Genomic DNA, 15,921 nt, shown 5'->3' with positions numbered 1-15,921 from the left:
TCATCAGGCTTCTGACTTATCTGAGTCCTGAATTCACTCCTTAGTAAAGATTGGAAACCTGGCACTAGCAGGTTCCATATGAAATTCATGCAGTTAACTTGCACACTATCTCTGTGACAACCTCCACAGTGCACAGGTGCTTTACTGGTCTTAATATTAAATGCATTCTGTTATTAATGCATTCCTTTGTTTTGGGGGGCTACTGGGGATCAAACTTGCGACTGCATGCTTGCAAGGCAGGCACCTATGCTACTGAGCTAAATCCCCAGCCCTATTAATGAATTTTGGATTGCTAAATATTTTTTGTATTTATAAAAAGAGATGGCAACTGAACTTTTGCCATTTCACATTAGTGTTACTGAACTTTCTATTACTGTGATAAACCATCTCAAATTTTCAGATATTGGAAATGGAATTTGTAGTGAAGGTGTATTTTAGCCCATATTTTCTTGAAGATCAGACCATGGAGGGAATGTGAGACAGAGCACAGAGCTCACCTCATATTGGTAAAAATGTAAAATAAGACATGAAGCAGCTACATCAAAGGAGGAATGGTCGAAAGGCACTATGTGAGTGTGTCTCTCTGTGTATCTGTGTTCCTGTGTGTATGTGTGTCTCTCTGTGTGTGTGCATGTATCTGCATATGTGACTCTGTCTGTGTGTCTATGATGTACAGTCCTACCACATATCCCCTCTCCATTCTTCCTCTCCAAAGTACATGAGCTGCCTCACAGTGCAGCTCAGCCACTTGGTGCCCTAAATCTCAATTTTCTGTCTCTACATGGCTGTTCTGTCTTGGTGCACACTGATTTCACTCCTTTTGTCTGTAACACAGTGTTGCACAGCAGGGTCTACAGGGCCACACAGGGTGGCAGCCACAAAACAGGCTCTTGGGCTGGTGTCTGGAGTTGAATGCCTTGTATTTAATTGAAGGCAGTAGTAAGCACAATCTCCAGCACCTGTGTGCACAAATCATTCCAACCCTAGAAATTGCTGAAGAGTAACAAGTAGAAGAAAACATGCTGATAACTGATGGTGTTATGTAAAATACTATAACAAAATTTGTGCTTATTGATGAGAAATGCCCTGTACTGTTGACTTCTATCCAAGATGAGCACTCAGGGATGGGATACCAAAAATGTCCTACAACCAGCTCACATGACACTATGTCAACCTCCAATTTGATCTATCTTCTCTGTGTCACCTAACCATCCATATTTCCCAGGCAATCACCAGGATTTGTGTGTTAGGATCGAGAGAAGGCCCTTAGCACTCCAGCAGTGTCTCCTGGAGAAGGAAGTGGCCCCTGCAGGGGGTTTAAGCCTGGCTCACCTGACATTCATCCTGTGTCCATTTTCCCTGGACAGGTGTCTCTGATCTGAGACACAAGGCTGACAGAAGTGGAAGGTACCTTTACAGGTCCCTACTGCTTCTTGGACTCTGAGCACTCTTGTTTCAAATCCAGTGTTCTCAGAGTCTTCTTTCATAGTACTGCAGTCCGCTCAATGTGGAAACTCAGAAAAAAGTATGTAAAGTTGTAAAAACCTTTAAATTTCAACCTGCATTACCTATAGTCTGCATTCAGCTCCTGGAAATTTATCATCCATCTGTGGAGAAAATAACTTCTCTGCCTCAGACACTGCTGGTGTTGCCAAAGGAAAACCAGGGCATTTGTAGATGAAGGAGTCCTAGGTTCCTACAGATTGTCACTACCTAGGCCCCCTATAGAAGAAAGATAAGTAAAGCATTGCAGTCTTTACAGGATTCTAATTTTAGATCATTCAGTGATCCAGGTCCTGGAGGAACATGTCCCTTTTTTGGAATCTGTTATTGACTGAGGTTCAGAGTAGGTTCCCTGTTAAGTTCTCTTTTGCTCTCCCCTCTGCAGGCAGGGAGCTTTCTTGATCTTACGTATATCCTTGGGTGTGTTCTACACACTGCAAAAAGTGACTCAGTATTAGCACCTTTGCCTACTGACCTTGGTGGTGTGGTTTCAGGGACACAAATTGAAGGCAGCCATTGCCTGGTGAACGTTCATCTCCATGAGGGAGATCCAAGCTCTACTGGACACATTCTCTCCAGCAAGGACACAGTGTTTGTCTGGTGTGCTCCAGATACTGGGCTTTTCCATTCATGAACTCAGAAACTAATATAGACATGGACTTGAGTCTGTCAGGTGTGTGATCAGGTGGTTGAAGGAACATGTCTGTCAGGTGTGTCCTTATGGCTCTGTGACTCTATCTTCATATCTTGGCACACCTGGATGTTCTAAATACTCAGCTGAGATAAACCTTGCTGTAATCTGAAAGGATTTTCCCTAGATAGGACACTATAGCAGTGAGAGGCAGAACCAAGGGATGTTTACCTTGAGGTTATTTTGCCAGACTCTAGGCAATTTACTGTATTGCAAAATGAGTTCCAAGTGGCTGCTGGAGCATCAGCACTGCTGCTGTAGGCACCAGCCCAGACGAAAGCTATATGTATGCCCCCAACAATATATGTTCGGCAGAGGAATCTAGGCCCCAGCGGTCATGGAGTTTCTCTCCCCATCCTTAAAATAAAGGCCACTTTACTTTATATTCTGTCTTCTAACTGTGCCAAAAACTCTTTCATAATCACCAAGTGGAGAGTGAAAACTGAGTTTGAGGATTTGGGGGCTCTGAGCACAGTATGGAAGGTGGTGGAGGCAGAGGCTGCTTAAGGCGCTTCTGTCCGCTCCTCTGTCTCCTCTGCTGTCTGCAGCTTCACTGAATTCTCTCAGATGAGCGCAGAACCTGCACCTCCTTCAGCTGTAATACTCTCTCATCATATTGTGTGCTGGAAATTGTGGAATTTTGTGATCACTAGGATTAAGTATAATTTAACAGCCGTAAAGAAGGTCTGGGAATTTGGATCATTATCACTTGATAATTGTTTCTTTCTGTGAGACAGACCATTTTCTTTCCTGTATTTCACCTACAAACTCTTTTTACTCCTCAGGATGATATTTGAAGGCTGAGTGGTTGTTCTGTACTTGGAATACTTTACCTCCACCTAGGACCCATTTCTGAAAATGTCCTTCCTGAGCACCTTTCATCTGTTCTAAGTTCTTTCATAGCTTCCTGAGTTGTTTGTTTATTTCAGTTGCCATTGTTTCAAAAACTACAGGTGTGCAACTCCCAATCTCTTCTGTGTTTACATCTCCTGGACTAGTTGCTAAGGTTGGAGGCCAGAGACTGCCTTTTGCTTCTTCCTCTTGTCCTGTTCCTAGTTTCTTCTGGACAAGTGGGTAGCAGGGTCCCCAGGACTTCCTGTATTGATCATAGTTACTCTGAAGTGTGTGGGCTAGGTGTGTCTGCTGTTTGCTGCTTTCCCCTGTCTATTGGTGGCTACTGGGGTGCAAGCAGGGGTAGCGCAGGCTGGCCCTTCCCTTCTGAGCTGATTAACCACAGGGAGTCTTCACCCACTTAGTGTGCTGCCAGGCAGGTGGGGTTGGTTAGGGATAGCTATAGAGAAACCTCAGCAGTGGCTATTGGACCTGCAGTGGGGCAGGACTCAATCCAAGCAGTTTCCACCAGTCTGCTCTGAGCCAGGAGTGGCTGAATGAAGCTGGCTCCAGTTCTGCCTCCAGGCTTATCCTGCCCACCTCCAAAATGGTGTCCTGCCAATCTCCCACTCCTGCGGGAGACCTGAGGCCCACACACTCACCCCAGCCAGTGCAGTTCTCTGGTCTGCTGCTACTCTCTACCACCACATCTCTTCTCCAAAGCTTTTGGGCTTGCTAGCCACCAGCTTCACTGTGCCCATGTGTCTCCAGGCTCCAACAGCACTTCTGGCAGCGTGGTTCAGACTCAGGTGAAAGTGCCACCAGCTACCACCTTCTTCTCTTTAAGTTTTTCCTTTTTGTTTTTTAATTCTCACAGTGGGCTTCAATTCTCACTTTACTTTCTTCCTGGGTTGAGGGGACCCACTTCTTTGCTTTTGTCTTCTCCAGAATGCTATATTCCAGCCTCTGGACTGTTTCTCCCAGACAGACTATTTACTGTGCTGCTTACTGTTCCACCATCTTCCCAGACTCTCAACTCTTTTTATTAAGTTGAATTTTCTTGATGGTAAGTACTAATATTACATGATTTTTATTTCCTATTTCCCTCCCCCATATTTGATTTGCTGAAGATTGTGCATGTTGTAACCTAACTAAAGCACCACAACCCTGTTCTGTAGGCTTCTTTACGCTGGCCTTGTTCCAATTTCTGCTTCCTTTGAACTACCCTTCCCCAGAGCAGCAATTTGTTCCTGGAAATAGCTGAACACTAAATGTAAAACACATATACCCAGAATCGGCTGACCCTTGGTTTCTAAAACGTTTCTTTTTTTCTTTATTTTATTTAAAGGAGGAAAAAAAACCAAAATAAGGATACAAGTAATACAGAATTTCAAAAAAAAAACAATAAGAAAACACTAGTTAATAGATTATATATTGTCATCTTAGAAATAGTTATTCAAGTTACAGGATTAAAACATACAAAGTGGACATTCAAACAGTGAGACTGCAAACAGTTGTGTTCAATGATCCAACAAAAACTTAGTAATATGGTCATCTATCTTAACACACCTAAACACACTTGCAGTTGTATCCTTTAAAGCACTTTTTCCCTCTTTTTCTTACAACAACATTTATACATTTTGGGTTTTATTACTCCCACAGTTCTTATTACTTTTTTTGGAAGAGAATAAAACCAAATATGACAAAACAAAGCAGTCAGTCAAAACAAAGGATGGACATAGTCCGTGATGTAAAAACAGAATACGAGGTAATCAACAATGGAAATCATAATGCCTCTTCCTACCTTTTTTTTTTTAATTTTATTTAAAAGGAAAAAGAGGAAAACACAAAACAAAACAAAGTGGTTGTAAGGATACAAGTAATACAGAACTACAGAAAAGGAAAAAAACAGTAAGAAATCACCAGTTAATACATTACATATTATCATCTTAGAGATAGTTGTTCAAATCACAGTATCAAAGCATACAAAGTGGAAATTCAAACAGTGACACTGTAAACAGTTGTGTTCAGTGATCCAACCAAAAACATTAATATGGTCAGCTATTTAACACTCCTAAACACACTTGCTGTTGTATCCTTTAGACCTCATTTTTTGCCTCTCTTTTTTACAATAAAATCCACACATTTTGGGTTTTATTACTCCTTAGTTCTTACTACTTTTGGGGGGGGGGAGAATAAAGTCAAATATGGCAAAGCAAAGCTGTCAGTCAAAACCAAGGATAGACATAGCACATGATGTAAAACAGAGTACAAGGTTATCAACAATGGTTATGAACAATGTCCCTTGTTTCCTTAAAAAGAATTGTCTATCTCATTAGATATTATAAAGGTGAACAAAACAGAAGAGAACAAGACCAATAAAACTTAGGCATTGTAAACATTACGGGACTTCCAAAGGAGACAATGGGCATCTTAGTGAATCTTATTGCCTTCAAAGAAGTTGCCTATACCCTCAAACTTGATACTATCATACAGAATGGAACAGAGTCTAATCAGTCAAAACAAGATAGTGAGAGTATTACAGGACTTCAAAACAAGTTAATAGGAAATCAAAAAAAGTTACTATTATATATCCTGCTAATTTTTTAATTTTTCCCCTTAATAAAAAAAACATAAAAAATAACTAAATAATTTTTTAATGAATAAGGGAGAGATTGAGATAAAAGAGGACATAACAATATAACAATACAGGTCAAAGCATGACTGTTTCAGAAACCTAGTGCTTCACCACCAAATAACCTGACTTAATAATAGTTACCATAGTGTCTGTCTTTTTCCTTGAAATATTTGAATAAAACTCCATATACTATAGCTTCAAATATTTCCATATCAAGAAGCCCAGAATAAAGCCTTTCTAATTAATAAGTGAAAACTTTATAAGGCTTCAAGGACACATAATGGGAAATCATGATTACCACATATTTTTATATATTTGAATCATTACTTACATTAGAGAAACGATTCGGTATTCACACATGCGAGATTGATTTATTTCACTTATGAGTATGGTCTCAAGCTGCGCCCATTTATTGATAAATATCTCAATGTGATCCTTCTTTATAGCTGAATAATACTCCATTGTATAGAAATACCACAACTTTTTTATCCATTCCTCAGTTGATGGACACTTGGGTTGTTTCCAAGATCTGGTGATTACAAATTGTGCTGCTATAAACATAGGTGCACATATATCACTGTGGTCTGATGCTTTCAGTTCTTCTGGGAATAGGCCTAGAAGAGGAATAGCTGGAATAAATGGGACTTCCAATCCCAGCTTTTTGAGAAATCTCCAGACTGACCTCCAAAAAGTTGTACCAGTCTACACTCCCACCAACAGTGTAGGAGAGTTCCTTTTTCCCCACAGCCTCTCCAGCATTTGTTGTTGTTGGTTTTCTTGATCCTGGCCATTCTTTCAGGAGTGAGATGGTATCTCAGTGTGGTTTTAATTTGCATTTCTCTAATGACCAATGATGATGAACATTTTTTCATGTATTTATTTGCCATTTGCATTTCTTCATCTGAGAATTGCGTATTCATCTCAGATGCCCATTTTTGGATTGGATCTTTGAATTTTGGGGGTCAGAATTTTTTAAATTCTTTATATGTTTTAGACAAGAATCCCTTGTCTGAGAGAGAGTTCACTAAAATCTTTTCCCACTTTGTGCGTTTTCTTTTCAGGATGCTGGAGATTTCTTTTGACATGCAGAAACTTTTTAATAAGAAGTGGTCCCACTTATTGATTCTGGGAAGTATTCCCTGTGCGATTTGAGTCCTGTTCATGAATTCTCTACCTACTCCTATGTCTCCAAGGAGATTTAGTGTTTCTGTTTTAATATTCAGATCTTTGACCCATTTAGATTTTAATTTAGTACATGGTGATAGACATGGGTCTAGCTTTAGTTTTCGGCAAATGGAGAGCCAGTTTTTCCAGCACCATTTATTAAAGAGACTGTCATTCTTCCAGTGAACCTGCTTGGCTCCTTTATCAAAGATAAGGTGGTTGAGTGTGTTTGTGGTTGTGGTTGTATCTTCTAATCTATTCCATTGATCTTCAGCTCTGTTTTGATTCCAATACCATGTTGATTTTACTACTGTTGCTTTGTAGTATAACTTCAAGTCAGGGATTGTGATGCCTCCTGCTTTGTCTTTGCTGCTTAGAATTGCCTTTGCTATTCTAGGTCTCTTCTGGTTCCAGATGAAATTTAGGAGTGATTTCTCTAGATCTATAAGGTATGTTGACATTATTTTTATTGGGATTGCATTGAATCTGTATAACAGTTTTGGGAGAATGGCCATTTTCACAATGTTTGTTCTTCCTATCCATGAGCAAGGGATGTCTTTCCATTTTCTCAGATCATCTTCAATTCCTTTTTTCGGTGTATTATAATTTTCACTTATAGGTCTTTCACTTCTTTCGTAAGAGTAATTCCTAAATATTTCATTTTTTTGCTTGCTCCTGTGAAGAGTGCAGTTTCTCTTATTTCCCTCTCTGTGATTTTGTTGTTCGTGTATAGGAATGCTATTGATTTCTGAGTATTGATTTTGTATCCAGCCACATTACTGAATTTATTTATTGTATCTAAGAGTCTTTCAATGGAGTTTAGGGGGTCTTCTATGTAGAGTATCATGTCATCTGCAAACAATGATAATTTAACTTCTTGTTTTCCTCTCTTTACCCCTTTTATTTCTCTCTCTTTCTCTTGTGTAATTGCTCTGGCTAGTACTTCCAGTACTATATTAAATAGGAGTGGTGATAAAGGACACCCTCGTCTTGTGCCTGATTTTAAAGTAAAGCCTTTCAATTTTTGGCCATTTCGTATGATGCTGGCTGTTGGTTTGTAATAAGTGGCCTTTATTATATTGAGGTAAAGACCATCTATTCCAATTTTCTGTAAAGTTCTTATCATGAATAAATGTTGGGCCTTATCAAAGGCTTTTTCTGCATCTATAGAAATGATCATGTGATTCTTATTTTTGGCTTTATTGATATGGGGGATTACATTTATTAATTTACGTATATTGAACCATCCTTGCATTCCTGGGATGAATCCCACTTGGTCTTCTTGATGATTTGCTGCATCCTATTTGCCAATATTTTATTGAGGATTTTTGCATCTGTGTTCATTAAGGAGATTGGTCTATACTTCTATTTTTTAGTTGAGTCTTTCTCAGGTTTTGGAAGTAGAGTAATATTTGCTTCCAGGAATGACTTAGGAAGGATTGCTCGCCTTTCAATTTCATTGAATAGTTTGAGAAGTGTTGGCATTAGGTCTTCTTTGTATTTCTTGTAGATTTCTGCAGTGACTCCATCTGGGCCTGGGCTCTTCTTTGTAGGTAATGACTTAATTACATTTTCAATTTCATTAACAGAGATTGGGTTTTTCAACAGTTTTACATCCTCTTGATCTACCTTTGGTACTTCATATGTTTCCAAGAATCTGTCTATTTCTTCTATGTTATCAAATTTTTGAGAGTAGAGGTTTTCGAAATAAGTGTTGATGATCTTCTGTATTTCTATTCGGTCTGTAGTGATTTCACATTTTCATTTCTTATTGCATGAATTTGAGCTTTTTCTTCCCTTTTTAAAATAAGGTTGGCTACGGGCTTATCAATTTTATTTATTCTTTCAAAGAACCAACTCTTTGATTCGTTGATTCTTTGGATTGTTTTCTTAGTGTCTATTGCATTGATTTCTGCTCTGATTTTTATAATTTCCTCTCTTCTTTTGGCTTTGGGCTTGACTTGCTCTTCTTTTTCTAGCTGTTTGAGGTGTAGCATCAAGTTATTTATTTGTATTCGTTCTGTTTTCCTGATGTGGGAACTCAGTGCAATAAATTTTCCTCTGAGGACAAGAAATTTTCCTCTGAGGAATTTGCATCCCACAAATTCTGGTAAGTTGTATCTGCATTTTCATTTTCTTGTAGGTATTGTTTAATTTCTTCTTTAATTTCTTCTGTGACCCACTGATTACTCAAGAGTGTGTTATTCAGCTTCCATGTGTTTGCGGTATTTTTGCAGTATCTTTTATCATTAATTTCTAATTTCAGAGTGCTATGATCCGATAACATGCAAGGGATGATTTCAACTCTTGTATTTGTTTAAATATGTTCTGTGAGCTAATATGTGGTCTATTTTAGAGAATGATCTATGTACTGCTGAGAAGAATGTATATTCTGATGTTGTTGGGTGGAACATTCTGTATATGTCTATCAAATCCATTTGTTCGCAGGTGTGATTCAGTTCTGTTATTTCTTTGCTCATTTTCTGTCTGGTTGATCTGTCCCTTGGTGTCAATGGCGTATTAAGGTCTCCTGTTACAATTGTGTTACTGATAATTTGAGTTTTCATTTCTGTTAATAATTGTTTTAATAACTGGGTGCTCTGGAGTTTGGTGCATATATATTTAAGATACTTATCTCTTCCTCTTGGAGTTTTCCCCTTACGAGTATGTAGTGACCTTCTTTGTCCTTTATGGTCATTGTTCATTTAAAGTTCATGTTGTCTGCAAACAGGATGGCTACTCCTGCCTTTTTTTGGATTCCTGCTGCATGAAGTGTTGTTTTCCATCCCTTGACTTTCAGTCTGTGAGTATCCTTCTGAGTTAGATGGGTTTCCTGTAAACAGCGTATGGTTGGATTTTGTTTCTTGATCCATTCTGCTAGTCTGTTTCTTTTGATTGGTGCATTGAGACCATTTACATTAATGCTTATTACTGTTAAATGCTGGTTTATGGTAGGAATGTTATCTCTCTGCTGTTGCATCTTTATCTTTCTGTTCTGTTTAATTATCTGCTTTGCTTAGTGGTTTTTTCCTTTGTGTATCTAAGCTGTCTTTCAGTATTTTTTGCAGGGTTGGTTTGGTGTTCATGAAGTTTTTCAGCTGTTCTTTGTCATGGAAGTATCGTATTTCACCATCAATTTTGAATGATTGTTTTTCAGGATACATCAGTCTAGGTTGGAAATCATTTTGCTTTAGGATCTGGAATACTTCACTCCATGCTCTTCTTGACTTTATTGTTTGTGCTGAGAAGTCTGCTGTGATTCCGATAGGTTTTCCTTTATAAGTGATCTGTCTTTTCTCTCTGACAGCTTTTAATAATCTATTCTTGTGTTGGATTTCTGGGATGGTGATTATTATATGTCTGGGTGTAGTTTTATTTTGGTTATGACTATTTGGAGTTCTATATGCTTCACTGATCCTGATGTCAGTTTCTGATCTCATGCTTGGGAAATTTTCAGCTATTACTTCTCTAAATATCCTCTTGATATCCTTTATGTTGTTTCCTTCTTTTTCATTAATCCCTATCCTTCTTATGTTATTCTTCTTTGCATCGTCTTGCAGTTGTTGAATTGTGGTTTCCTGATTCCTTGTTATTTTTAAAAGATCTTTCCTTTCCTGTTCACTAGCTGTAATCCTGTCTTCAAGGTCTGAAATTCTATCTTCACTTTCATTAAGGTGGTTTTTACAACTTTCAGTGAAGTTTTTTATTTCCTGTATATCTCTGTGCATCCGCATTATGTATTCTGTTTGTTTCTTATATTGCTCATCTAGGGATTCTATCTTTTTGTTTAGTTCCTCCAATTTTTTATCTGTGTTTTCTTTAGATATATGCAGAATGTCTTTCATTTCTTTTATCATTTCTTCTTTTACCTGGAAGATTATTTCGAGTTTGAATTTCTTTAAAGCTTCCTGGAGTTGCTTGTTAATTTCAGTAGCTATTTTGTCTGATATTTGAGGTCAATGGCATATATCTTCTTCTATATACATTGCTCCTAATGTTTCTTGAGATGAGCTGAAGGTTTGAGTTTGTAATTTGGTCTTTCGTTTTGTCATTTTTCTATATTTCTGTGTTTCAAGTGTTATTTGAAAGCTTCCTCAGGATATATTGGAAGTCCCGTTGTATGTTTGCAGCTACTGAGACTCTGGCACCACGTTACCCCAAGCCACTGGGCCTGCAGAACCAATGGCCCTCCTCTGCCTGTTCAGAACTCTGCAGTTCCAGATAAGCTGGGCCTCAGGGACACTGTGTACCCACCTGCCCGTTGGAAGCTCCACAGCTCTCCAATCGCAGCCGGGATGGGGAGGTGGATGTAGATGCCTCAAACCCACCTCTCCACTTCACTGCACCAGGAAGCCTGGAGGGATCCAAACAGTCTGGGCTTTGGGCAGAGTGCACTGAGCACTCACCACAGGCTACAGGGCCACTGAAACCTGCTATGCTCCATTGCCTGCTGAGACATCCACAGTCCTCCAGACACATGGGGAGGCTGATGCAGGTGCCCCAGATCTGCCCAGCCCCACCTCTGCACACCTATGGCTAGGTCCGGGAGCCCCAAACAGGCTGGGCTCCGGGGATGGCATGGGCCCGCCTACCCGTTGGAAGCTCTGCAGTTCTCCAAGTGCAGCCGGGATGGGGAGGCAGATGTAGAGGCCTCAAACCCACTTCTCCACTTCACTGCACCCAGAAGCCTGTAGGGTCCCGAACAGTCTGGGATTTGGGCAGAGTGCGCTGAGCACTCACCACAGGCCGCAGTGCCTCTGGAACCTGTGATCCTTCCCTGCTTGCTGAGATATCCACAGTCCTCCAGACACATGGGGAGGCTGATGCAGGTGCCCCAGATCCGCCACCTCTTGCTACCTTAAAAAGAATTGCCTATATCATTAGGTATAATAAAATTGAACAAAACAGTAAGAGGAAGATCAAAAAAACCTAAACATTGGAGACTTTACAGGACGTCAAAAGAAGATAATAGTCAAACCAGATTGGGTGTCATAGTAAATCTTATTGCTTTCAAAGTAGTTGCCTATACCCTCAAACTTGATACTATCAAAAAAATAGAACGGAGTAAAATCAGTCAAAACAAGATGGTAGGAGCAATAGAGGGCTTAAAATCAAGTTAATAGGAAATTTTAAAAAGTTACCATAATATATCCTGCTAATTTTTTTATTTTTTCCCTTAATTAAAAAAAATAATTACATAAATAAGTATTTTTAAAAAGGAGGAGATTGAGATAAAAGAGAACATAACATCATAACAGTAGATGTCAAAGCAGAACAATTTCAGCAGCCTAGTGCTTTACCACAAGATAACCCAACTTAGTAGCAGTTACCATAGTGTCATTTTCCTTGAAACATTTGAGTATAACTTTGTATACTACGGCATCAAACATATCAAGGCTGTGTGAAACCATTCAAGAGAATGAAAGTATTATAGGGTATTTAGAACCAGCTAATGGAAAAAGAACAATGGTTTCTATACTATTTCTTTACCTATAAAAATTTTTATTTGTACTATCACATATAATAAAATCCAATAAGATACAACAGGATAAAACCAATGGAGACAGAAAAACAACAGTTTGGTGGGACTTCAAACAAGATGATATTAAATCAGCACTAGCTATTATGATATCTTTTTTTCTTCAGAATAGCTGTTCATATCATCACAGGCAGTAATATCAAACAGCCCAGAAGGAAGCCATTCCATCTAATGAATGAAAACTATATAAGCCTTCATAGCCAAATAATGGGGAATCATGATTACCACATACTTTTATATATTTGAATCATTTCTTACAATAGGAAAACTATTTGGCATTCATACATGTGAGTTTGATTTATTTCACTTATGAGCATGGTCTTAAGCTGCGTCCATTTATTTATAAATATCTCAATGTGATCCTTCATTATAAGTGAGTAGTACTCCATTGTATAAAAATACCACAACTTTTTTATCCATTCCTCAGTTGATAGACACTTAGGTTGTTTCCAAGATCTGGCTATTATAAATTGTGCTGCTATAAACATGGGTGCACATATACCACTGTGGTATGATGTATTCACTTCTTCTGGGAATATGCCTAGAAGTGGGATAGTTGGAACAAATGGGACTTCCAATCCCAGCTTTCTGAGAAATCTCCAGACTGACCTCCACAGTGCTTGCACCAGTCTAAAATCCCACCAATGTGCAGGAGAGTTCCTTTTTCCCCACAGCCTCTCCAGCATTTGTTGTTGGTAATTTTCTTGATCCTGACCATGCTTTCAGGAGTGAGATGGAATCTCAGAGTGGTTTTAATTTGCATTTCTCTAATGAGGAATGATGATGAACATTTTTTCATGTATTTATTTTCCATTTGTATTTCTTCATCTAAGAGCTATGTATTCATCTCAGATGACCATTTTTGGATTGGGTCTTTGAATTTTGGAGTTCTCATTTTTAAAATTCTTTATATTTTTTAGACAGAAGTGCTTTGTCTGAGGGAGAATTCACTAAGATTTTTTTCTGTTTGTGGGTTTTCTTTTCACTATTTTGTAGATTTCTTTTGACATGCAGAAACATGCTAATAAGAGATGATCCCAGTTATTGATTCTGGGAAGTATTTCCTGTACAGTTTGAGTCCTGCTCATGAATTCTCTACCTAGCCCTATGTCTTCTAACCAATTTGCCTTCCAATAGATTTACTGTATCTGTTTTAATATTCAGATCTTTGATCCACTTAGATTTTAATTTACACATGTTGATAGGCATGGGTCTAGTTTTAGTTTTTGGCATATGGAGAGGCAGTTTTTCCAACACCATTTATTAAAGTGACTGTCGTTTTTCCAGGGAACTTGTTTGGCTCATTTATCAAAGATAAGGTGGTTGATTGTGTTTGTAGTTGTCATTGTATCTTTTAATCTATTCCCTTAATGTTTGGCTCTGTTTTGATTCTGGTACTATGTTGATTTTACTAACGTTGCTTTGTAATATAAGTTCAAGTCAGGGATTAACTTTGCTGTTTAGAATTGTCTTTGCTATTCTAGGTCTCTTCTCACTCCAGATGAATATTAAGAGTGATTCTGTAAATCTATGAGGTACATTGATGGTATTTTTATTGGGATTGCTTTGATTCTGTATAATAGTTTTGGAAGAATGGCCATTTTCACAATACTTATTCTTCCTATACATGAGCAAGTGATGTCTTTCCATTTTCTGAAATCATCTTCAATTTCTTTTTTCAATGTATTATAATTTTCCCTATATAGGTCTTTCACTTCTTTCATGAGAGTAATTCCTAAATATTTCATTTTTTTGGCTGCTAGTGTGAAGTATGTGGCTTCTCTTATTTCTCTCTGTGATTTTTTTGTTAGTGTATAGGAATGCTATTGATTTTTGAGTATTGATTTTGTATCCAGCTACATTACTGAATTTATTTATTATATCTAAGAGTCAATGGAGTTTAGGGAGTCTTTTATGTAGAGTATCATGTCATCTATAAACAATGATAATTTAACTTCTTCTTTTCCTATATTAACCCCTTTTATTTCTACGTCTTGTCTAATTGCTCTGACTCATATTTCCAGTACTATATTAAACAGGAGTGGTGATAAAGGGCATCTTTGTCTTGTGCCTATTTTAAAGTAAAGGCCTTCAATTTTGGGCCATTTAGTATGATTCTGGCTGTTGATTTGTCATAGATGGCCTTGTTTATATTGAGGTAAAGACCATCTATTCCAATTTTCTGTGAAGTTCTTATCATGAATTAATGTTGGAACTTATCAAAAGCTTTTTCTGCATCTATAGAAATGATCATGTGATTCTTACATTTGGCTTTATTGATATGGTGGATAACATTTATTGATTTATGTATATTGAACCACCCCTGCATTCCTGGGATGAATCCCACTTGTTCATGTGTATAATCTTCTTGATGACTTGCTGCATCCTATTTGCCAATATTTTATTGAGGATTTTTGCATCTGTGTTCATTAGGGAGATTAGTCTATAGCTCTCTTTTTTAATTGGGTCTTTCTTAGGTTTTTTTTTTTTACTAGAGTAATATTTGATTCCAGGAATGACTTAAGAAGGATTGCTTCCCTTTTAAATTCATTGAAGTGTTTGAGGAGTGTCAGAATTAGCTTTTATTTGTATTTCTTGTAGAACTCTTAAGGGAATCTGTCTGAGCCTGAGCTCTTCTTTGTAGGTAAGAACTTAATTACATTTTCAATTTCATTAATAGAAATTGGGTTTTTCACAGTTTTACATCCTTTTGACCTAGTTTTGCTACTTCATATGTTTATAGGAATCTGTCTATTTCTTCTGTGTTATCAAACCTTGGAGAGTAGAGGTTTTTGAAATTGGTGTTGATCTTCTGTATTTTTATAGAGTCTGTCGTGATTTCACCTTTTTCATTTCTTACTGCATGAATTTGAGCTTTTTCTTCCCTTTTTTAATAAGGTTGGCTAGAGGCTTATCAATTTTATTTATTCTTTCCAAGAACCAACTCTTTGATTCATTGATTCTTTGGATTGTTTTCTTAGTCTATTGCATTGATTTCTGCTCTGATTTTTATAATTTCCTCTCATCTTTTGGCTTTGGACTTGACTTGCTCTTCTTTTTCTAGATGTTTGAAGTGTAGCATCAGGTTATTTATTTGAATTCATTGTTTTCCTGATGTGGGAACTCAGTGCAAATAATTTTCCTCTGAGGACAGCTTTCATTGCATCCCACAGATTCCAATAAGTTGTATTTGCATTTTCCTTTGCTTGTAGGTACTGTTTAATTTATTCTTTAATTTTCCCGGTTTTGTCCCCTACATATGGCACCATGAGGACATAGTGGAACCTGAAGGTGTGAGTGTCCAAAATAGGAATTTAGGTCTCTGACCACATTCTCTTATAGACATAAGGACCACTGCTCTGAGTATCAGGGTAGCACAAGCATAGACATCTTATCGGAATCTGATCTACAATGAAACTTTCATCATTGTAATTTACCTAAACTAGAATATACATTCCAGAAACATGAAGCTGAATAATGCAATTTGCAAATAAATAGAAAATGGCACTGTGTGTAAACTTATTTTTTTCTAGGCCCACACTGAGATACTCTCAG

The sequence above is a fragment of the Cavia porcellus genome, unplaced genomic scaffold (genome assembly GCF_034190915.1).
Source record: "Cavia porcellus strain 051 isolate PalLab524CR breed Dunkin Hartley unplaced genomic scaffold, mCavPor4.1 scaffold_7, whole genome shotgun sequence".
NCBI lineage: Eukaryota > Metazoa > Chordata > Mammalia > Rodentia > Caviidae > Cavia > Cavia porcellus.
This window is presented reverse-complemented; position numbering follows the sequence as displayed.